This window comes from Macaca mulatta, chromosome X, assembly GCF_049350105.2.
Source record: "Macaca mulatta isolate MMU2019108-1 chromosome X, T2T-MMU8v2.0, whole genome shotgun sequence".
Lineage (NCBI taxonomy): Eukaryota > Metazoa > Chordata > Mammalia > Primates > Cercopithecidae > Macaca > Macaca mulatta.
This window is the reverse complement of record NC_133426.1, coordinates 29,118,006-29,143,691: the sequence shown is the minus strand read 5'-3', so window position 1 is coordinate 29,143,691 and position 25,686 is coordinate 29,118,006. Positions and strand designations below refer to the sequence as shown.

General features: G+C 34.6%; 1 protein-coding gene and 1 pseudogene across 1 annotated transcript in view; both read right to left on the bottom strand.

Moving 5' to 3' along the window:
• Positions 1 to 25,686, bottom strand: part of IL1RAPL1 (interleukin 1 receptor accessory protein like 1) — a 1,400,950-nt gene that overhangs the window by 690,950 nt on the left and 684,314 nt on the right. The window lies entirely within an intron of this gene.
• On the bottom strand, positions 22,882 to 24,082 carry LOC703360 (dnaJ homolog subfamily A member 1 pseudogene; annotated as a pseudogene).

Genomic DNA, 25,686 nt, shown 5'->3' with positions numbered 1-25,686 from the left:
AGATCATGTCCTTTGCAGCAACATCAATGGAGCTGGAGGTCATCACCCTAAGCAAGCTACTGCAGGAACAGAAAACCAAATACTGCCTGATCTCACTTATAAAGTGGGAGCTAAACATGAAGCAAACATGTATACAAAGAACAAAACAACAGATAATAGGGCCTACTTAAGGGTGGAGGGGGGGAGGAGTGTGAACATTGAAAAACTACCTATCAGCTATGTTTATTACATTGGTGATGAAATAACCTGTATAGCAAACCCGAATGACACACAATTTACCTACGTAACAAAGCTGCACGTGGAACCCTCAATGTAAAACAGATTTTTTTTTTTTAAATTAGTCAATTCACTCCAAAATGTTATATAAATTTAATACAATGACAATCAAATGAACACGCTAATTCTAAAATTCACATAAAAATGTTAAGTACCTGCTATATTCAAAATAACTTTTTAAAAGAACAAAGCTTGAAGTCTTACGCTACCTGATTTCAAGATTTATCATAAAGTTACCATAATCAAACTAGTAACTCTTGTCATCAAGATATAGACAAATAGATAAATGTAACAAAATTAGAGAGTCCACAAATAGATCCACACATATATTTGCCACTGATTTTCAACAAAGCAAAAAGGCAATTCAGTGCAGACAGGACACGCTTTTAGACAAATGGTGCTGGAGTATTTGGGTACCCATGTTCAAAAAAATCTAAACTTTGGTTCATACATTCTACCATATACAAACATTTTCCTCAAAAGGATCATGGATCCAAATGTAAAGCATAAAACTATAAAAACTTTTAGAAAAGACAGGAGAGAAACTTTGTGACTTTGGATTAGACAAAGATTTCGTGGATAAGACACAAAAAGCATAATTCATAAAAGAACAAATGGATTAACTTCACTTCATCTAGCTGTTTCATTCCTAGGTATTTGACTACGAAAAGAAAACACTACGTCTACACACGTCCACACAAGTGTTCATAGCAGCCTTATTCAAAGTAGCTCCAAATTGGAAACAATCTAAATTTTACCAGCAGGTGAATAAACAAATGATGAATGTAGTCATATAATGCAATACTAGTCAAAAATAAAAAAGAATGAATTATTTATGCATGTAACATGGATGAATCTCAAAATAATTACACTGAGTGAAAAAAGTCAGACAAAACAGAGTACATACTGTTTGATTCCATTTATATAAAACTCTAGAAAATGCAAACCATAGTAGCAGAAAGCGAGTCAGTGGTTATCTGGGATAGCAAGGAAAGGGAGAGAGCATTAGAAAAGGCCATGAGGAAACTCTTAGTGCGATGGGTATGTTCACAGTCTTAACTGTGGTGATAGTTTCATGAGTTTATATATATGTCAAAACATACCAAATCGCTCACTTTAAATATATGTGATTAACTGTATATCAATTATACCTCAACAAAGCTGTTAAGAATAGGCTCTCTGCCTGCTTGGTTGACAACAAATTGTAGGTGACACACATCAAAAAGAAGACCTATGAGAAGATCACTGAAATAGTTCAGGTGAGAGAAAATGGCAGCACAGAAAAAAAAAAAAAAAAAAGAAAGTTGTCTTGAATTCAACACTACTTTCCAGGGTTTTTATTATTGGCATGATTTCAGGCATTCTTTAAATAATCAAGGTAAGTAGAAACCTATGCTTAAACAGCAGAAAATTACATTGATTCAATCATTGTTGCTTTTGGTTTTATTTTCCCCTATCTTTGAGAGTGCAGCTTAAGAGGGTTGGATAAATTCATGTACATTTTAAAGGACTGATAAATTTGAGGTAAAGTACTTATGTGAAAAGCTGTACTGGCCAGTTGTTAATATAAATATCTACTAAATCCAAAGCCAAAAGTTAGCTGCCTCAGTGTTACTTAGCAATTAAAAGATTATCAAGTGCTGGTTTATCACTGGTTTACCAGTGAGATTATCTTTATAGTCTGCATATTAACAGCAATTAAACCAAAAACTAGAGGAATTTTCTGGCCTAGCAGATGCTATCTCACAATAACACTTAATGCAGTAAATCACTAATATTTAAATAAAAGTTTAAATTCTCAGTGAGTGAAAGTATGTTTTTTGTATGGCTAATAAATACCTTTAAAGAGGAAATTGCCGCTTTTCATGGTTCATCCAATTCAGAATCCTTTCTTTAGCTACTTTCTACCAAAAAGCTGTAGTTGGGTTTCTTGATACATCATTCGAAGGTTAAGACTTCAGACACTTAGTGGTCATACCATGTCCCTTTCCTTTAATATTTTTCAGACAACCAACAATATTTCAAATTTTGGAGGATGAATGATTTTACAGCATTTAGTCGGTGTTACTTTTGGACAGAAGCATTCATTGATTCGTTCACTGATTCATCCTCTATTTCAACAGATATTTACAAGGTGCCTGTTGTATCCTAGGCACTGTTCTAGCTGGGCTAAGACATTGGATAAGCTTACTGCACAGCGCATTAAGCAGCGTTCCCCAGTTTATTCTAAGCTTATAGCTGTTCCCAGCATATTGTCACGAGGAAGATGGGACGTTTGTCCCAAACCTTAATTTGTTTTTTCAATATAGTATTCATAGATATTTTTAAAGCTAAACAAGGCTGTGTGGTGGGTTGTTCTTAGTGATGACAAGGCTATGTGCACGCACACATATACACACATGCACACATATTTATTTTTTATTGTTCCTTAATTTTCAATGCCAAGTTCTTATCCTTGTATTTGACAGAAAAGGCCACCCCGGCGTACACAGAGACCCACTTGAGAATTATGCAATTATGAAAAATAAGCATTTACTCTGAAATTAATCAAGCCTGTTCATTCTCTTTATTTCCATTACTGTGCCATGAAATAGTCAATCACATATTCTTTTATTCTGTAAATTGGAAAATACTGAATAATCAACACCTTTGAAATTTCAGAACTTCATTCAACAGAGTAACTGTAAACCCTGATATCTATTTTAATATGCTGCCGGTTATTGCAAGTCATAATAGCATAATACAGGGCCCGAAAAAATATCATTCACTCAGTTGTTTCCTTGAGTGGTTTTGGGGTAGGAAGCAAACTATTCTACATCACTGTCCTCATAATGGGATTATTCTGCTGGATAAACAAGCTCCCCACAGGCCCCACCTGCTGATAGGACCCAGTGAACCAAATATTTAACACTTCACAGAGGCTCCTCCCTGCCATTCTCTGTATTGCATGCATCACTTTCAAGAGAAAATTTGATGCAAAGAAGTAGAAAATTGAGCTACTGACTCTGAAGTCTGTTGCTACAACCGGGCTTAGTAACAAAGCCTCAATTCAATTTCTGGGTTCTGTGAGATAATGGAAGTTTCAAAGTTCCAAATAAAATTGTGGAAATATAAATTCTTGTTCTATGTGACCGATTTATACATGGCATTTGGTGAAACTAGTCCACCCAAGGAAACTACTAAAACAAAGCATGGATTGAATGCGGAGCTTGTTCATTTGCTGAAAATATTCCCTGAAAAAAACTGACTCATGAAGAAAATGGAATTTTTCATTTAATTCCAGTGTTTAAAAGATAACAGCTTTGCTTTAAAAAAAATTCTTCCACTATTAGAATTAGGGCACAAGTAGGAGAAAAACAACACAGCTCAGAAATGATACTTTGATAGTTCTCATGTGTGGGGAAGATAGAATGCCAAGTTTGGCTGTGCTATGTATGTGTGTGTGTTTGTGTGTGTATATATGTATTGTTTTTAACATTACCTTCAGCAATATAATGTTAATAACCCTATGGTATCATAGCTTTCTTTTATAAACTGTACAACAAAATGGTATCAAAGGCATACTGTTTACATTCAGTAGTTCACGTACATCACTCTCATAGTGGAGACACAATGCCAGAAGTGAACTTATTCAATCAGAAACAAAGCACTATCAGCGTGTTAACTTTTCCTAGGAAACTAAAAGAGTCCTTCATCGGGGCATGCAAGGGATGAGGCTTTGAGATTAATCGCATTCTGTGATGGAAATTTCAAGAAGTGAGAAAAGGCAGGTTAACACTGTGAATAGTGAAATGATTAGGTATATTTGGAAAAGAGTAGCTTGGATAGAACAAAGAGTTTGTGGTCCTAGGGTAGGTAGTGATCGAGGAAGAGGTTAGAAAGGTAAGATCATTTGTTTATTTATGCATCCCCATGGTCAGACCAGAAATGACTGGTGCTATGATGGCCCCTTAACCGAGGGCAGCCAACTCATAGGCAGGCAAGTAACCTATGTCTTGGTTTCATAAGAAAAGATGAGCTAGCCCAATCAGAGTCCTCCTTTCTGAGTATAAACAAAAGGCTTAAGGTAGACTTAGAGCCAAAGAAGTTGTGATGACCACATGTAATCTAAAGTGATAAGGGGGAATCTATGAATAAGTAGAGTAAGCTAGTCTTAGGGAGATAGGAGTGAGGATATATGCAGAGAGAAGCTTAGAAAAAGTAGAGAAATTAAGAGACCATAAAGGAAAGAACGAGAGGTCAAAGCAAGTCCCTTGAACTTAATTCTTGACTACTTTTTAAGTTTTGAACTAGAACCTTATGCATCCTTATAATAAAACATTTAATGAAGTAATTTGATTGGCTCTGAACTTTGAACCTCAGAAAAAGAGCCTCATTAAATATTTTCATAATTATAATTATAGGAAGCTGGATTTCATTTTCTTCATTTTCTACTAATATGACATAATGCACATTGTTCTTTATATATTATTTGGAAAAGTTCGTTGTATATACATTCACTTCATAAATGCATCCTAATATTATCTCACTTTCATTATAATATATAGCATCATGATTAATCTCATTTTATATACATTTTGTTCGAATTTCTGATTTTGCTTTCAGCTTGAATACCAAAAGGGAGATTACTCAGTCAAAGAGTATCATGTTTTGCCGATTGCTTCTATAGAGTTTGTGCCAATGTATTTATCTTTAGGCAGTGCATGAGAATATCCACTTCACACCAAACAAACTATATGAATCACATTTCTACATTATTACATTCTCCTCTATTCACTGCTCATTCTACTCTTTCCGCACTTGCTTATAAGTTGACAAACAACAACAACAAAATGTAAAACCCGGGGACCTGATAAGATTTTTTTCCAGTTTGTATTTTTCTACACTATTTCCTCAATTTCCAAGTATATAATGATACTGAAATCTACATATCCATTGGGTTCCACTTTGGAAATTTTTCAAACCCATCATATATTTCATAGCCCTAAATGCAGTGAGTTCCTATTAATGATGATTACTATTGGGAGGGGGACTTGCTTACTCATGTATTGTCTTACTCTGCCTACATTATCTCAACCTCTCAGGTCATAAATGGTGATTCCTTCCAGCACAATTAACATTTGTCCCTAATGAAAACATTTTGGTATCTATTATGCTTCATTAGTATACACTGTTAAACAAATATTTAAAACTACACATTAACACAGGAATAAAACAATTTTTAAAAAGATTCTATGATTTATCTTTTATCTTTTTCTGAACATTTCAAAATAACAGATAAATCTATAATCTAACCAAAAGTCAAAGGTTATCTATTTCAAGAAGGTGAATTAAAATAGTTATCACACTACAACAATGACATTCATATTATATTCATAATATTCATAAATTCATATATATTATATTCATAAGTTAAAGGTAGATCCTTATCTAAAAATTAAAGAAACAGGGCCGGGCGAGGTGACTCATGCCTGTAATCCCAGCACTTTGGGAGGCCCAAGAGGCTGGATCACCAGAGGCCAGGAGCTCGAGGCGAGCCTGACCAACATAGTGAAATCCCGTATTTTCTAAAATACAAAAAATTTGCTGGGTGTGGTGGGACATACCTGTAATCCCAGCTACTCAGGAAGTTGGGGCATGAGAATCACTTGAACCCGGGAGGTGGAGGTTGCAGTGAGCCTACATAGCACCACTACACTCCAGCCTGGGCAACAAGAGTGAAACTCGGTCTCAAAAATGATACCAAAAAAAATCAAAGAAACAAAACTAAACAATAAAGAAAATTAATGAAACCAAAAGCTGGTTTTTCGAAAAGATCAATGATATTGATTGCACTCTAGGATGGCTAAGAAACAAAGTTTGATACAAATAGTGGTGCAGTGATTATCTAGATGGTTTTGTATTTTATAAACAGGTACATGTAGAGTAATTGAGAACCCAGTTTCGGAGAAGAGAGTTTATATTTTTTCAATTTTTAGGTCAATGTTATATTGCTTATACAGTAAAAACAATTTATATTTGAAAATTATAAATTAATATATTTATATAAAATAAATTTTATGTTAACTATATTATATTCACACTCTTTTAGGAGTCTTGTTATAAAATATCTACTGGAGCTAAAACAAAACACTTTGAATCTTTTCTTTTCACTTCCATTCTTCCACTTCAGATAATGCTTTTTTGCAGATGGAACTTTGCAACTTTCCCTCACTGCTTCACTATCAAAAGGGAGTGTTACGTATGGGAAATCATGGAACAAAAAATGTCAACACACATTCCAGAGACTGCAGGGAAGCATGCCCTCCCAGAAATTCACAAAAGAAGGCAACACTCATTTCTGCTTCTATTCAAATCATAGTATACTTAGGAAAAAAATACATGCTCTTGAATACAGACTATTTTGGGGCCAATTTGTAATGAGAGCATCAACACAAAATAGCATAAAATACTATCAGCATTAATGTACCATGAGCAAATGATAGAAAAAGGAAATTTTATCCACTGCCTGAATATGTCTAAAAAATATATATATATATAGTGCATGTGTGTATCCATCTAAAGTAAACTTAACCCATATGTTAATTGATTACTTTAAAAGATTTTAGAAAAGCTGAGCAGCATATGTTTCTACTTCTCCCTAATTGGAGAGCTACACTATATCAGAACATTTTAAATTTATAAATCTATAACTTTTAAAAAAGAAGAATACATTGTTTAACATTGCTTTACTAGAGAGAAAGAGAGAGAGAGAGAAAGAGAGAGAATGATGAATGAGATTACAAATAAAAAAGCACTTAATTAATACTGGTGAGCCAATTCTAGCATAGTTGTAATAAAACCAAGTACTTACTCCCTTGACTAAATCTTATCCTTTCCTTCTCTAGTGCCTTTTCTATCCCAAGCCTAATATGGATGATTGGGTGTGATAAGAAGACTTAATGCTTTCTTACTTCAGGTGAAACCACAAACTAGACTTATGCTAGTAACATAAGCCCATGATTGGACTAGGGATTATTTTATTATAGTTCTGTACTTTGCACAGCATGCCTGGATATACTTAAGCACAGTCAGAGTCAAAGCAGGCAAATACTGTAGGACTAATCAAGCTTTTTGTTATGGATTTTTCTCATTATCATGAGGGATACTTTCAGTATCTTTACTAGGAATTATGTTAAAACAACTGACACAAACACTTTCTGCTTCAACCTCTTCAAGCTTACTGAGTATTAACTGAATTGTTCTTGATGTTTTTCCAGGTTATGTTCACTAAAACATTTTCATTTAGAGGAAAATAATAAGTTAAGATCATTAATAACAAATGCCCAATAATCAATCCTTCATTCTTTCTTTATTGCCTGCTTTCCAAATCAATAAAGTATACAACATAATGTCTGCCCTTAGTGAAATCACTCTCTAATAGGAGGTACAAACAAATCAATAACTATAAGACAGAACAATTTGTTTCTAATGGTGACATAAACACATATTTTGGGACCACTGATAACAGAAGAAGGGACAATGACCTCTAATCTTGCCTTAATGCTTTCGAGTCTCTGGAAGAAAAAAAAATAACATATCTAAATTGATGCTAAATTACTCATCAGCAAAGGATTATATGCATAGCCATCCAATATTTTGGTAACTAGCATTTGGCTCACTTTAACATAAAACTTAAACTGAGTGTGCTTTGGTTATTTTGAAAAAAAAAAAAACAAGTTAATCTAGGTTATATTCCTCACTGATTATCTATTGGATTTTACATTTTGAAATAAATACCTCCACAGTTAAAATATTAGTGAAAGAAGAAACATTTCTAGTCTTCCAGAAATTTGTGCAGATGGGAAAAGGTTTCACCTCTAACAACCAATTGTATGGAAGTGAAAACATGAGCATAATTCTTATTTTTAGCCTATTAGTAACTTTTCTTTTGTTTTATTTCTTTTTTTTTTTTTTTTTTTTTTTTTTTGAGACGGAGTTTTGCTCTTGTTGCCCAGGCTGGAGTTCAGTGGCATGATCTCAGCTCACTACAACCTCCGTCTCCTGGGTTCAAGAGATTCTCCCACTTCAGCCTCCCAAGTAGCTGGGATTACAGGCATGCACCATCATGCCCGGCTAATTTTGTATTTTTAGTAGAGACTTGGTTTCTCCATGTTGGTCAGGCTGGTCTCAAACTCCCAGCCTCAGGTCATCTGCCAACCTCGGCCTCCCAAAGTGCTGGGATTACAGGAGTGGGCCACCATGCCCAGCCACCTATTAGTAACTTAAAGGATGATACTCAAAGCAATAAAGATTGGGGTAAAAATGGCATACTCATACACCAAAGAGGTAATTATCACAAAATAATTACCTTATTTATATCACAAAATAAACTCATTATTTCACTCATTCAAAAAATATTTCAAGAATGCCTACTAGAACAAAATAACAGTAACTACAAAGTATTGAGAAAGTATATTGTGTCAAGCACTAGGCTAACAACTGTATATGAATAATTTGATTTATTCTTTAAAAAACCCTATATAGTAGGTATTATCATTATGTTTGTCTTACATTTGTACCCAAGGAGAGCAGTTAATACATTTCAGAGCCAGGACAAAAACCCAAGCAATCCAATCGACTATAACCCAATGTGTCGGGCAACATGATTAGCATGGCATATATGCTGGTAAACAAAACAGACATGGTAGCAACCTTCATGGGTGTATCTAGTTGTAAAGAGAGATATTTAAACAAGTAAGCCAACAAACATATTAAATAATATTATACATTGCAAAAAAAGGCACCAAAGAAAGGAAAGGTATTATGCAAGTGAAGGATAGCCACTTCAGATTGAGGTCGTCCAGGAAGGCCTCGTAAATGGAACATTAAAATTGACCCCTGAAGAACAAAAAGAAACCAGACACGGAAAGTGCGAGAAGAACATTCCAAACAGATGAACAGCATGTACAGGAGAGTTTGTCTGCTCTGTGTGCCTGGGAGTTAGTGATCTGTTAGAGGGGTGGGCAGCATGCAGATTATATATTTTTTTTAAAGGTAGATTTTATTCTAAATGTGATAGAAATCACTGCAAGGAAGTAGAAGGAACGAAACATAATGATAGCGTAGAATGACAAAAACCAGGGGTAAGGGAGAGGGAGAAAGAGGCAGCCAGGTTTTTGAGTTGAGCAAGAGGGTGGGTTTTGGTACCACTTACTAAATTGAGGAGTTCTGGAGGAAGAACATGTCTCCAAGGAAGATTAAGAATTTAGCCGAGGGCATGGAATTGATTCCAAGTCTCTTGGAAACTTAAATTAAAAACATTTATGAAGAGCTTCAAGCTCTTTATAACCCTTCAAGGGTTATTTATTCTTTTGCCTACAATTTATCTCATTTATCAGATAACATTGAAGGTGTTATCTGCATGTACATGGTTGTAGTTTAAAAACAAATCACAGCAATCTGAAAGGCAACAGTGGAGAATCATGCAGTGACATGTGTTGCAGCCATTAAAATCACACCTAGGAAAGTTGACTTCAAGTTGGGAAAAAAGTTTAGGGTACTTTTATGATTACGGGACTAACAGTAACAGTTTAAAGTTTTCCCCTATGATTTTCTTGGAGATAATATCTATAAAAGCAAGGAAATAAAAAGATTATTTTATTTATTCAGTTCATTATATTATATTTATTATATATAATATATTAACTATATTATTTTTACTGTCTATACATTTTATTACAAATATAAAAATTAACTATATAAGTGGGATGAGAATGAAAGTTATGACACCGGAAGCCAATTGATCAATCAAGCAAACTGGGGTGATAGAGTATTCTGTGTACTCTTTTTTCATCTTTTATTAAAATCCATTAATCTTGTGATTATGCTTATGCACACATACATGTATCACACATATCCTCTTGCAGCATACTCACTTTTGAGGGAACACCAGCCATTTGACTTACTCTTACCTAGGCGATTGGTGTGGTTTGGCTGTGTCCCCACTCAAATCTCACCTTGAATTGTAACAATCCCCACATGTCAAAGGAGGGGCCAGGTGGAAATAACTGAATCGTGGGGGTGGTTTCCCCCATACTGTTTTCATGGTAGTGAATAAGTCTCAGGAGATCTGATGGTTTTATAAATAGGCGTTCCCCAGCACAAGCTGTTTTGTGAGCCGCCATGTAAGATATGACTTTGCTCCACATTCGCCTTCTGCTATGATTGTGAGGCCTCCCTAGCCATGTGGAACTGTGAGTCCGTTAAACTTCTTTCCTTTATAAATTACCCTGTCTTGGGTATGTCTTTGCACCATGAGAACAGACTAATACAGTGACTAAAGTCTGCACGACTAGAGTTTTATCCTCAGTTAGCTCTTGACACCTTATGTCAGCTTTAGCCATTTGCTTTTAATTTCTCTGTCTTATAACATTTCGTAAAATAAATTATCCACAACATTTAAATCTTAATAAGAATGAATTGGGACAAAGAGGTGAAAAATAAGGAAAATCACTGCTATAATAACTGTCTACCAAACTAATAGGATTTATGTCTCAAGAGTTACATCTTGTAGAATTATTGAAGAAAATGCTGGATAAGTAACTGTCATGGGAAAAAGATAAGGCCATGGTTTCCACTCTTCTGGAGTTCCATACTCACAGAATTAAAAAATATAATAATGGTAGGGGGTAGTCTACGTAAGCTTGCCACCTTTTTATGTCCCAGTAAGTGTATTTCACGTCAACACTTATTAATCAATGTTTTACTGGCCTCCTTCATTAAAATTCCTCTAATGGGAAATGAAACAAGCAAAATGACCCATGATACCATGTGTAGGTTATACGTCATAAGAAGCTGCAACCTCAGTTTACCATTTCCTTCTGTAATATAGGCAACCTTAAATATTTGACTATATTTTCATATATAGATCAGATGAGAATTTCTAGTAGTAACACAATTTTGAAATTTTGTTTCTAATTATATTTATCCAGCATCAATTAAATTTAAAAATCATAATTAATCTTATATATTTTTTTCAAATTTTTGTGACACACAGTTCTTTAAGCTAAAGAGACCACCACTGAAGAAATTTGAACTCCGTTAAAATCTGTCCAACAGGAGTATATACTAAATACCTAAATGTAGAAGTAGAACCTAAATTATAAATAACAGTGGCTTAAAGAAATGCCCCTTTTATTTAATAGTATATAAAATAGTTTATATTATTTTTGTCCTATATTTGACTATGAAGCCCAGTTATGGGGAATTTTAATGCATAATTTTTATTCAAACCAATTTCTTTTCACTCAAAATTAAAACTTACTAGCTATTCAGCATAGAAAAGTAAAAATAATTCTAAAAATTTAGTTAAGAAAGTATGGTGTCTTTTGGAAAATGAAACTTCAAACAGTATTGACTAATGTGAAGAGGATTTGAGCTGTGTTTTTTGTTAGAAATAGAAAAGGCTTACACCATAAACCCCTTGAAGAGCTGCCAAATTAGGGTCATAGAAGTCTGAGTCTAGAGATGATAGAAAAGGAAATCCAATTTGAGTCTGACAAAGAGAAGCTAAGGTCTGATATGTGTGAAACTTATGAGGTTAGAGTTGGGGAGGGGAGAAACAAATTATTTCGTATTTACCATCAATATACTGCCAATGATGTTACGATGTCAAGTACCTCCTCAGTTTGCATCCCTGCATTTATTAAGTCCCATTAAAGGGCTTAAAAGACAGCATTTGTACCATGCCAAGCAGATTTTAGGGAACAAAAAAATATATTCTATTTGCACACCTGACATCTATTTAGTCTATATCTTCCAATAAGTAAAGCAAAACCCAAAGGGCATCTCTGGAAATGTGCTCGTGTGTGTGTATTATTTCTACTTAATATAGCCCATAAATGCTAATAGAGTCTCTGTGGGGGAATGTTATTATACTTAGAACGCTTGATTGGAAACACGTTGCATACATTTAGGAGGAACTTAATTTCTAAAAAAACCCAAAAAACAAGAAACAACTCATAACTTTGGTTTTATTATATTTCAGTACTTAAGTAAATCTTGCAGTAATCCCTGATTGGTGAAAATCAAATACCTGGGGGCCAGAGTGGGTACTAGCCTATGTGACTTAGCTGAACAATGTTGTATAAAACAAATGGGAACTTTATGGATATTGAGATTTCAAACTAAAACATCACACAGAGGAACCTGAACGTAACATGTTCTTAATTCCTGGTGTAAAGTTTTAACCTTGTTTTTTTGTGAAGTGAAAACTAGTTCAAGTTGTCCTCTTTACCTAATCGCTCATCTTGTTATACACTATTTTGTAAATTGTTTGATACGTTATATTTGTATCTATTTATGGGGTACATGTGAAATTTTGTTTCTTGCATTTTTTCTTTTAAAAAGCAACAACGTGGCACAAAGAAACTTCTCCCTAGGGCAATTATATGCAGCTTTTTTTGTCATCTGCTATAAGTCATGTATACTTAGTATTGCTAAAAGAGACTTTTTGCCTTAAATTTGTTTCCCTCTGTAAAGTGCTATCATTGAAAAGTGTCATAGGACACAAGAACTATTCCAAAATTGACCTTCAAATGATCTGGGAAAACCCCAGTTCAAGGACTGAATTTAAATGCTGGGTATAATAAAGGCTTTCACAAATGTTGTCAAAGGAATTTCTGTTCTATTAAAACAACTGAAGGATACATTGCTTTTTGGAAATATTTCTCTCCTTTTCTGTCACCATTAAGCATATGACTCTCAAAATAAATTCTCCCAGGACTAATTCTCCTTATAAAAATTACAGCCAGAGAAGTTATAACAACATGTTAGCATAAAATAAACCATGAAGCTCTCTGCAAAGGAATAGTAAGTCAGCATTCTAGCAGTGAAAACTTGGCAGCAAAAAGCATATCCCCTAAGGAATTGTGTGAGACATTTTGATGGGATTAAAACATGCGGCATGACATATGGTATATATTTTTAACACATATAATAGGAGAAATAAATTGGAAGAAGCATCAAAGCATTAATCCCCTAACTCCCACATCTCGTACCATCCATTGGGGATTTATCTCTTTCAGTTTGTCATGGTAATGTAAGCATGAAAGGATGTTTCCTACCTTCTGGAATTCAACTTTAGAAAGGGAGATAAAATGTCACTATTATTTATCTACATCGTTTAAGATGCTGCTTTTGTACATAACAGAGAGATGTAAACAGAGAAATGCAACAACTTCAATGTACAGGTTCCTGAACTGAAATCAGTTTAACTAATATTTTTATTGGTGCTAATATCTGCCCATGCACTCAAATGATGTAGTGCATCAGAGCAAACATTGCAAAAAAAAAAATTACTTACGGCTACATTGGTGCTAACATTATAACCGGATAGATTGCAAAAAGTTTCAGAAACATACTAAGCTTGTTATTCTAAAAGAAGAACAAGGAAAAATGAAATGAATGTGTTTGGCTCACTATTTTTCAAATATTTCTGTGAGCTGTTTACATTTTACTGAAATAATGGGCATTGAAAAATGTAACTGTCTCTTCTGAATTTATTACTTTCATATTTTATTCAATTAATAATTTGAAGTAGTGAGAGGAGGTAAGAAAACAGGGTAATTCTCCCATATTTATCATTATGAATTCAAACATACCATATATAAACATATAGCAGATTCAAATTACATGTGTGGACATCATGTCACTCACCCTAAGGTTTCCTCAATGCAAAATGAGAATTTTAAAAGTGCCCACTGTATAGAGCTGTTTTCAGGATTCAATGAGGTAAGCCAAGAAAATATTTACCATACTTCCCATTGACAAGTTACCAATAAGTGTTAAGTGTAATCACCGCAATTATCATCACCATCATCATCATCATTTATGTAGATAAGGTCCTGTGAAACTGACCATGATCTAGGAAGCTACCCATGGATAAATGTGAAGAGCACACTGAAATATGTGTGACAGAACTATCAAACTACTTATAGTAGCTCTACAAGGTAGGCATGATCCTCACTGTATAGTTGAAAAAACAGAGGCATTAGAATAAAACGACTGGATAAAATTTAACAAAATCAGCAATTGACATATCTTTCTATCTTATGTTGAGTCCTTCATTGGAGACTGTGTCTTGCCTTTTATATTCCCTGCTAGGAAGCTCAAATGATAGTAAGAAAAACAGTCACAGTAACATTGTTGTCCCTTTCATATGACTAATTTACATCCTTTGTGTCCTTGAAATTGTCGTTATTTAATCATATGTGGTTTTAGTATAAGCAGCCAGCAATCCTTTGTGAAAAGAGGAAGGGAAAAATAAACTAATTAATTAATCAAGCAATATATATATTTTCAGGAAGATGCAGGAAGTTTTTAAAGGAGATTAGATCATCAGAGGGATGCAAATAAAACTACAATGAGATACCATCTCACGTCAGTCAGAATGTCTATTTTTAAAAAGTCAAAACATAACAAATGTTGGCGAGGTTGCAGAGAAAAGGGAATGCTTATACACTGTTGTTGGGAATGGAAATTAGTTTAGCTAATGTGAAAACAGTTTGGAGATACCTCAATTAACCAAAAACAAAACTACTATTCAACCCAGCAATCCCATTACTGGTTATATACCCAAAGGAATATAAATTATTCTAGTAAAAATACACCTACACTCATATGTTTATTGCAGCACTGTTCATGACAGCAGACATGGAATCAACCCAGGTGCCCATCAACAATGGACTGGATAAAGAAAATGTGGTACATATACACCATGGAATACTACATCACCACCAAAAAAAAAAAAAAAAAAAAAAAAAACCTAACAAAATCATGTCCTTTGCAGCAACCAGGATGCAGCTGGGGGCCATCATCCTAGTGAATTAATGCAGGAATAGAAAACCAATTACCACATGTTCTCACTGATAAGTGGGAGCTAAGCATTGGATACACATGAACACAAAGAGGGGAACAATAAACACTGAGGATTCCAAAAGGGGGAAAGATAGGAGGGAAGCAAAAGTTAGAAAGCTACCTATTTGTGTACTATGTTCACTACTTGGGCAGCAGGATCATTAGAAGCCCAAACTTCAGTATCATGCGATATACCCATGTAACAAAGCTGTACATGTACACTCTGAATCTCAAATTAAAAAATTAAGGAGATTAAAGGCCACGAAAATAAGTAAGAGTTTATTTGATAATTTGATAGGGTTAATATTGGAATAAGTGGGATGAGGGTCCTATGAGATACCTCAACGACCAAGAATCAGTTTCTGGGGAGGCCTGATTCACCTAGGTGATTACATGGGTCAGGGAGAAGAGGGAAAAAATATTCAAAATAATGTTATACCCTTCCTAGGTTATAAAACAAGAAAAATATAGAATTCTGCTCCAAACTAGGAAACCTAGAACTGAAGAAAATAGTTTTAGAAGAACAAATATAATGAATATTTCACACACACACACACACACACACACACACACACACACACACATACACAAATACCATAGTTACTAAAAACTCAAAAGGTCAACTTCACATCTTAAGAAAAGCAGTGGTCTAACAAGAAAAACATCTCCAATAATTTTTTTTAATCTAATGACAATTTCAGAGCGTATTATGTTCTTGCCTCTAAAAACTTCAAATTCATTTTAAGAAAAAATTAAAGAGCAATATAAACTAAAAATATGACTACTTTTATTATTATTCTCAATAAGAGGATAAAAATGAAAAGCAGCAGCAAAATCAGATCTCTATCAACAGATGCACTTTTACAAACAATTCCTAGTTTCAGGCTTTCTCCTCAGACATGGTATTTGAGATTAAAATATCAATTGCATCTTTTGTGGTTTCACAGCAGCATCATTTCTTGACTCCTGTCACTGTCAAACTGCCAACAACAATTTTATATTCATTTCAAGGTGACTTTGGAATATTTCATCTGTCTTGTGTATGATTATTCTGCTTCCACTCAAGTGTTTTGACTTGTTCTCCAGTTTCATCATAGTAGTAGTCCACTGTATGAATGCATACAGCTTGAACTGCAACATGACTTTTTCTCCATGAATAAAATCTTATAACCCTCCATGTTTAAAAATACTTAGAAATTGCTGCCTCTGTGTCTCTCTCTCTCTCCCTCCCCCTCTTTACTCTCTCTCACATACACACAAACCCATCTACACATATGCACAGAAACATTTATATGTATTCTGTTTTGCAATGGATATGATAATTGTTTCATATAAGCTGCCTCTTAATAGAGTATCATATCCATAACTATAAATCATAAACATAAATTGTAGCAAGAAAATATTAAATTTTGAAAGATGGTGGCATTTGTTCTAGTTCCTATTTTACTAAGACAGGACACCTATATCTTTCTCCAGAAAATATATCTAATATAAGCAGCTTTCATTGTTTAGATTCATTTAAATTTTTGCTATTTCAGTTGTTGAATTTCTTTTCCTACATTTTCTCTGTGCACATAACAAACCCTGGATAAATACACATAGATCTAGCTCTCCACTTCTGCCCTTTTATATCCAATCTAAGCTCAATTATATTTTCCCATTGTAGATGAGATTTTCTCAACTTACTGATTTACCTTTTAAGTCTCACTAAATCCACTAAAACAAGTCCATTTGCTTTATGGCTAAACATCTTTAAATGTGACTTTCATTGATACTATACATTCAACTGGTGCTACTCACCTATTTATCTTTCACCTAAATGCTTGCCATTTTTCAGGTCCCCTAAGACATTTACACCACCTAAATCTATAGTTCCACGTTTAGTTCCTGATAAAGGTCCTAGTTTCTTTCAAGGGTTTTCTAATAATCTCTTCCCTGGTCTCCTGACAGGGTCCAACTACTACAGTTGATATAAAATGATGCACCCCAAATCCTCAACTTTATCAAACACATTAATCACTGAACACTTTATATCAGAAAGCCTTTGAGTAGTAGGAACCGGTTAACCCTCTAAGTGCTCTCAGTTTCATCATGTGTAAAATGGAAATGATAATAATACCAACTTAAAGGAGTTGTGGTGCCAATTAAATGAGGAGTTTGTGTAAAACACTTTGATTGATTCCTGTCACTACATATATACGTTATTACTATTATCATCATTAATTAATTCAGGCCTCCTAACAATTTTCCATAGACTACTTAGCTTTCATTGTCATGCCTCTACGTTATTTTGATTTAATTTGTCTTCGGCCTTTTGTTATCTAAAACTTAACTTTTCCTACTCAACATGCTTATTTTACTATTGCATTACTTTATACTATTTTTAATCTATTTGCTTAAATCATTATCCATTTGAGAATACAATGCCCAGAAAATTGTTTAAATCTCACCACTTTATCATCTAGCATGACTGATTTTCATTATAAGGGATATTTTTCTCTTATCCAACTTTTCATACAATTAACACTTTTCAATATATTTCTTGGGTTTATCTATTTTTATAAACATTAGGTAACAATAATCTTAGACATGTTATTTCATTTTCTTGTCATTTTTGAGAGAGGTAATGGGAGGTATCTCTCAGATAATGGACAATGATAAACATTATTTTTAAAAATTACTAGAATAATGATTTTAGTACTAGAAAATATAGTTTATTTCTGGGGATTGTAGTGTATTTTACCTCGAATTGTTATAGACATGAGAAAACATTTACCCGATCAATAAGAAACTACAATAGTCCCGATGTAAGAGTTTATAAAATTACTTATAAAAGAGTGGTTATAAGAGACAATCAGTATTCTAAGAGAAGTAAGCTTTCTATTGGTATATGAAGACTTTAATATGTTCTTTCCATTAAAAAAGCACTGGATTTGTATACTTGAATCTTGGGATTGAAATAAAAACATACTCATATTTGAAGGCAAGTGATGAAAATTTCAGTATCGTAGTGGACAATTTAAAAATGACATAAGATTGTATCATCTACAACCTTGTATAAAACTAGATGAAATTACACAGTGTCTCAAGTGTGGAAATTTATTTAATAAAAACTGAAGAACCAAAACAACAACAAATTAAAGAGGAGGCATTTGTGCGGCTAACAAAGAAGACAAGCAAGAGCAACGATAGTTTTGTAATTTTGTTTCACTTTCCCTAAGTAATTGGTATACTTGCTTGCTTTAAAAAGTGTATTTAACCAGACATACAACATCTTTATTACCCTTAATGCCCTAGCTAGTAGGAAACTGATAGAGAAATCTAGTGATCAACCACAGAAACATATTAGGTTTCTCTACACTATATTTGCTTCCATCTTTAACCACGATAATGTATACATGTTTTTTAACAAAATTCATTCCTAAATATTTGTCACTGAAGTCCTACTGAACTTTTTCCACTCCCACCTTGTCTCTCTCATCTCCTCTTCTAGCATATTCCCCCAGCTCACATCACTTTTTGTTGCCCCTTAAACACAAAACATGCTTTCACTTCAGGCTTTTGAAACTTTCTGTGTGCTGCCTGTCATTTCCTTTTGTCCATATGGCTACATGTCTTGCCCCTTCTCTTCCTTTTAATTCTCTCAAAAGTCAGCCTATCAAAAAGATTCTTTTTGACATCCTATAACATTATAATCTATATCTATGTAGATATATATGGATGTGAATACATACATGTATTTGTGTGTATAGGTATATAAATATAACTAACCTACCCTTGCATACACAGTCTATTGTTATTCCCATATATTATTTTTCTTAAAACAATTTTCACTACCTGAACGATAAGCTCCATTACAGTTAGGACTTTATTTTGAGTTTGTTGGTTTGTTTTGCTTTACTCTATTAGCAGTTCCTAGAACAGTGCCTTAAACACAACATACACTCACCAAATATTGGCTGAATGTAAGAACTACTAAATGGATAAATAAAAGATAGAGAATGTAGACAAATTACATACGCTGATGTATTATTGAAGAATAAATTAATGTAAATTCAAAAACAGCAAATGTTATAGTGCTCTGTCTTTCGAGATACCAATTAACATTAACCTAGTTGCAAAACAGAGGTAATAAAGTCCAATTTAATTATGTCTTCTTCCCATCTCAGCTTAATTTAAATTCCTTCCCAATTTTACTTTCCTGAACTTTGAATCATTCCAGAAAAGAAATGATCCAAAAAAATGTTTCCTGGCTTAGAATTAGCATGGTTGTTAGGAAAAATAATGCATTGCTCACAAGTGAGATGGGATTGAGGTGGCTCAAACCAAGCCAAATGCCAGGTAAAACAAAGTGATTCTCATTAAAAGGCTTGTTTTGTCTGATGGGAAATTTTGGAGTCCTACGATTCTGTAATAACATTATCTGTTATAGGAGATTAGGCAAACAAGAGCCAATTAAACCGCTGGACAACAGCCAAGATACCACTGCTGATACAAACAGGAGTTTACATGGAAGTATCAAAGGAAACTCCTGTTTTTATCTGAATACCCTTCTTTTACCTTGCAGAAAGCTTCTTATTTTTAATGATACAATGAAGAAAAATAAATCTTATCTTACATATCATGCAGCATAAGGAATGAAAGAACACTTGCGAAGATATCTGAAGGAAGAGGAAATGACCTCTCGTTATTTCAGAAGCAATCATTCTCTACTTTGGGTTCCAAATGCTAAAAGGTAATGAGAAGCCTTAAAAAACTGGCGTTCTCAGTATTCAGTAAACTGGCCCTCGGAACTCTTCACAAGCCATAGTTTCACGGTTTAATGCTTTCTTCATTCTTCTGAAAGGTGGGAATCAGAGATGAATGCCCATCCTACTCACTCAAATTCATTAACTTTGATATCCCCAGGATGCTCATCAAATATCTTTAATTATTTAGCTAAACTTTTTGTTGTTGTTGTTTCTATTTCTCAATTGTAGTTTTCTTTGTTATTCCTTTTATGACTTATTTTTCCAGTGAAATAAAGTCCAAAGAAAGAGAAGAAGGTGCTATTCCCAGTAAACAAGATATAGATTGGGGTACATTTAAGAGAATGAATTAGCAGTTATTGGCAGTTTCTACATACAACTAGAGTCTACAGGTCTAAGTTTTGTCAGGTTATACGTAATTTTCTGAATTATTATGTGGGAAATCACTTTAACACTTCAAGTAAAGAGATATATAAGATGATGTGTAAACTTTCCTATATATCATTTTACAATACCAATTAGAAAAACACTTTGATGTAAATTGTGTAATACATGGGAATTTCATTTATCTTTCTTTCTTACGCTCTTTCTCTATTTCACTGTTTTGGCAATTGGTACCTTAACTTCTACATACTTTTCAAAAATATCCCTCAGCATTAATAAGGAAAATTAGGCCACTGGGGCTTTCTAATTATAACTAAAATGTTCTCTCATATTCATATAAGATTTTGACTTGCTCTCCACTTTTTCATACTCTGAAGCCCATTTTTCACTACTGTAATCTATAATTGCAATAAGAAATACATATTTCGATCTTCATTGTTCTGAATACAGAATATGAGTCAGATTCATATATCACTTAGTAATTGGAAAATGGTTAAATAACTGAGACTCTGAAGGAAAAAAAATTGAAAATAAAGTAACATAGAGTGCCGTCAGTGTTAATGGGGTGTAAACGAGATACTGTAATGGGTTATTGCATTTCTACGTCACAACACCCATTCCATAATCATTTAAGAATATTAATCAGGGAAACACTATCAAATGATCTCAGTTAGATCTCAAAATATCTGTGAAAATTTTTTCTCTCATGATTCATCTTCACTATTACCAGATTCTTAATACAACAAAAATAATTCTAGCTCAATACACAGTTATAGACACAGACAAAATAAATTATTACAATTCATAATTTCCTCGAATCCCTTTAGTTTTAAGGATTCTTGTGAGTTGGCCATAAGATATAAAATGTAAAAGCTATAAAACTGTGTAAATTGAAAACTAAAATTTTTGCCCCAATGCAATTTCCCCAGCAGACTCTAGGGAGTTCCCCTCCCTCCCTAGAGACAATCCCTTAGCCTAACCCAGGGATACACAGGCCAGAGATATTCCATTATCACAATATGTGTATTCTTTGCCCCAAGAAATAACATGCTATACCCGTTGTTTCGAATCCTCTACTATTTCATTTAATGATACCTTTTTAAGTTCTTTTCATACTAATAGACATAGAATAGTCTCTTTCTTCTGTGAATGACCTATAACTTTCTTGACTAGTCCTCCATTTCAGTATATTTCCAATCTAATGCAATTTAGAACACAATGGCTGCATACACACAGACACACAATGACATGAATGTGTATGAATGAGTATGAGATGGCATGAATGAGTACGTTTGCAAGATAAATTTGAGAATTGCCAAAAGAGTATACATCATTTTGTTCTTGATAGGTATTGCTGACGTACCTGAATTTAGACTCTAACAATTAATTTCCCATCAGCAGTGTACGAACACCTAATTCTCTACACCATTTTTTAACTTTGTTAATCCGATGAGTAAAATATTTAATGTTAATTTATGTTTATTTTCTTACAAATGAGGTTGAATATATTTTCATATATTTCAAAGTCAATTGAATTTCCTTTCTTATGAGCTGTCTATTCATATCATATGGGCATTTTTGCATTGAGTTGAACTTTTCTTATTTTTTTTTTCAAGAATTGCTTAAATTCTGATACCAATTGAAGCATGTGAACATATGAGACTTTTAAACATACAATTAAAGCTATTCATCATAATTTGCTATACTACCAACATTACTTTGGAGCATAAGTCAAATGGTTTAAAGTAATCCTGTAACATACCTAAAGAACACCTTCCTATATTATTTATGCAAATTACTTCTACACGTAAAGGTCTTTTCACTTTACTTTCTACGTTACCCAGCTCTGAAGTCACTACTCGGGCTTATCATGATACACAGACAAGGAGGAGGGCAAATGACCAGGACTCCTCAAGATATATATGGATATATACATATATATATGAATGGCACAGCAGAAGGAAACACAATTCTGGAAGTGCAAGCCTTCAAGAAGCAGTATATTATGATAAAACCCTCCCACAGAAAGGTATAATTTTTACCACTGATACTACAGGATAAATTATATATTACGCCGTCTTCAAGTAACAGTTGAGGCAATAGAATGAATGCAAAGGCATTACAATGAATCCCATTTAATACAAAGAACTATAAAGACGAATAATTCTCTACAATTTTTTTTTTTCCTCATTGCCAGTTAAATACAGAGTTTTACTTTTGTAGCTTAACAATGAAGGGTCCTACACTAAAGCCAATACATATACCTAGCATTTCAGTCTAAGCTTGTCCACGTACATAGTTGAAGTCAATTACAAGGTTTGGCCTACAAATGCCAGGGGAACTTCTTTGTAGTTTTTACACGTAATAAACTTCATCTTGCACACTGAAGTCATCATACATACAGGGCAAAGTCAGAGCTTTTATATTTGCGTTTATTCTTCATTTAACTTTTTAAAACACTACTACAGTTGAATATTAAAAACAAGAGCAAGTAGTGAGCATATTATGATTACAGTCCTTCACTTATTCACTACTGCACAATAAATGCCAGCAGTGAGGGTTGTTCACTGGCCCACTAAGAGGTCTGACACTGAACACCACCTCTGGGATGACGTTCATCATCCTCATATGCTTCTCCATTATATCGGCGCCATCTTTCCTGATTTGGATCAAAGTCCACCAGTTCTACTTCATCCATCCCATCACTCTCTTCCACTTCCTTCCTCTCGGGTAGGAGTTTTTCCAGAAAAAGACAGTTTATCAGGAGACAGAAAGCCATTCTCAGGAAAGTTTACCTTAAATTCGATGATTAGGCGACCCTTTTCATCTGGTCTATGATAAATTGGCATGCCTTCATTTAGTACACACTTGATATCTCCATGCTTGACAATCTCACCTGGATGAGAGGTGATGACTATGGTTCGGTTGTCAAGAGTGGATATTAGCTTCTGGAAGTCACACAATGCTTCAACCAGCTGTATGTCCATACACATGAAAAGGTCTTCTCCTCATTCACTAAAAACAGCATGGTCCTTCTGATCTATCACGATGATAATATCGCCTGGCTCCAGTCCTGGTTCTTGGTCTCCTTCACCATGGCAAGTTATCTTCTGGCCATCTTTCATGCCTTTGTCAATATGAACCTCTAGAATCTTCTTCTCTCGAACTATCTTCCTTCCGTTACAGCTTTTACACCTATCTTTAGCACTGCTCCGCTCCCCATGATCCTGGCACTCCATGCACACAGACTGAATTTGCTGAACCATTCAAAGTCCTATCTGATGAATTCTTATTTGCATTTCAGTACCTCGGCAATTGGGACAGCCCTCTACTGCTCCTTTCTTACCTTCTCTACCTTCACATTTGTCACAAATCACATTCTTTTGCAGAGCCAGTTTTCTTGTTGCACCATTACGTAAGTCTTCTAGGGTTACCAAGAGCTTATGTACAACATTTTTGCCTCTCCTTTCTGCATCCTTCCTCCTCCTCCAAAACACATATCAAAGATGTCCATGGGGGAACCAAAACCACCACCTGCTCCACCCTCTTTAATTGCCAGTTCTCCTGCTTTGTCATATAATTCCCTTTTCTTTGCATCAGAGAGAACTTCATAAGCTTGAGAAATCTGTTTGAACTTCTCTCCTTCATTTGGATTCTTATCAGGATGGTACTTCAAGGCCAGTTTCCTATAAGCCTTTTTCAATTCTTTCTGAGTAGCATTGGGTTTGACCCCCAAAACATCGTAGTAAATCTTAGTAAGTTGTTTCTTTCACCATCTTCTACTGCTGGTGCCGGCTGAGGCCGGTGTGTGAGGGAGTGGAAAGGAGCACGGAGCTGTGTGCAGCTCAGGCAGTTACGGCTCCTCCACCTCTCATCGAGCGTTCTGGAAAGTTCCCGCACTTTTCTTACTGACATGCAATAGCTTTTTATATTATCTTGTTTGTGATATAACTTGTATTAACACTTTCTTTTTTCTTGTTTTTGAAATGGTGTCTCACTCTGTTGCCCAGGCTGTAGTGCAGTGGCATGATCTCGGTTCACTGCAGCCTCTACCTCTGCCTCCCAGGTTCAAGTGATTCTCGTGCCTCAGCCTCCCAGGTAGCCGGGACTACAGGCGTGCGCCACCATACTCAGCTAATTTTTTGTATTTTTAGTAGGGAGGGGGTTTTGCTATGTTGGCCAGGCTGGTCTCAAACTACGGACCTCAAGGGACCTGCCTGCTTCAGCCTCCCAAAGTGCTGGGATTACTAGTGAGAGCCACCACGCACGGCCAATACTTCCTATTTGTGTTTGTCTTTTTCTTTTGCTAACTTAGAGCAAATTGGAAACATCTAGAACTTTGTTACTTCTTCAGACTCCACAATAGTTCTTCTACCTCTCCACAACGTTATCTACAATATAAAAGTATCCTCCCCAAGTTGGAGAGAAAGTGTCAAGAACCCTAGTATGTTCCACTAAATGTCTAAAATGCCAAACTGCATAGGGCTTTCCTTCTCCTGTTTTTAATCTCCATGCCATCCCCACCACCAAATAATTATCCTTCCATGATGTCTAAATCAGACTCCAAAGAGGATATTTTGCATGCCTTCACTTTTATTTATTTATTTATTTATTTATTTATTTATTTATTTTTGAGACAGAGTCTAGCTCTGTCACCCAGGCTGGAGTGCAGTGGCATGATCTTGGCTCACTGCAACCTCTTCCTTCTGGGTTCAAGCAATTCTCCTGCCTCAGCCTCCTGAGTAGCTGGGATTATAGGTGCCCGCCACCACACCCAGCTAATTTTTGTAATTTTAGTAGAGACGAGGTTTCACTGCTGGCCAGGCTGGTCTCGAACTCCTGATCTCATGATCCGCCCGATTCAGCCTCCCAAAGTGCTGGGATTACAAGCATGAGTCACCACACCCGGCCAATTCTGTTTTTTAACAAGCTTACTTTTTGCCACTATTGACCCTATTTTTAATTTTTTTTTTAAATTTGTCTGTGTGATTTCAGTATGGCTCTATAGTATCTTTAATATCTGTGTCACATGTCCCATGCCCAGATGAGCACAGAATCATTTGTCTTTGAGATAACAAGATTATATTAAAATTTTTCTTTTAATCACATGTAGCCAATAAAAAACAGTAAGTTAATGAATAAATGTAACTTTTGTATAAGCCCTATTGTTTCATAATTTCTAATATCCAATGTTCCTGTGGTACAGATTTTAATTTTAAGGCAGCCATATATGCTTTAAAAAATATATATGTTACAGTAAATATCTAGGCATAGCTGACCAACTTGCAAAGCTAATTTGTGTGCTCCACAAAACACATATGACTTCAAATTAGATATGAATATATCATCGGTTATAGAGTTGCTCTTTCCTGTTTCCCCT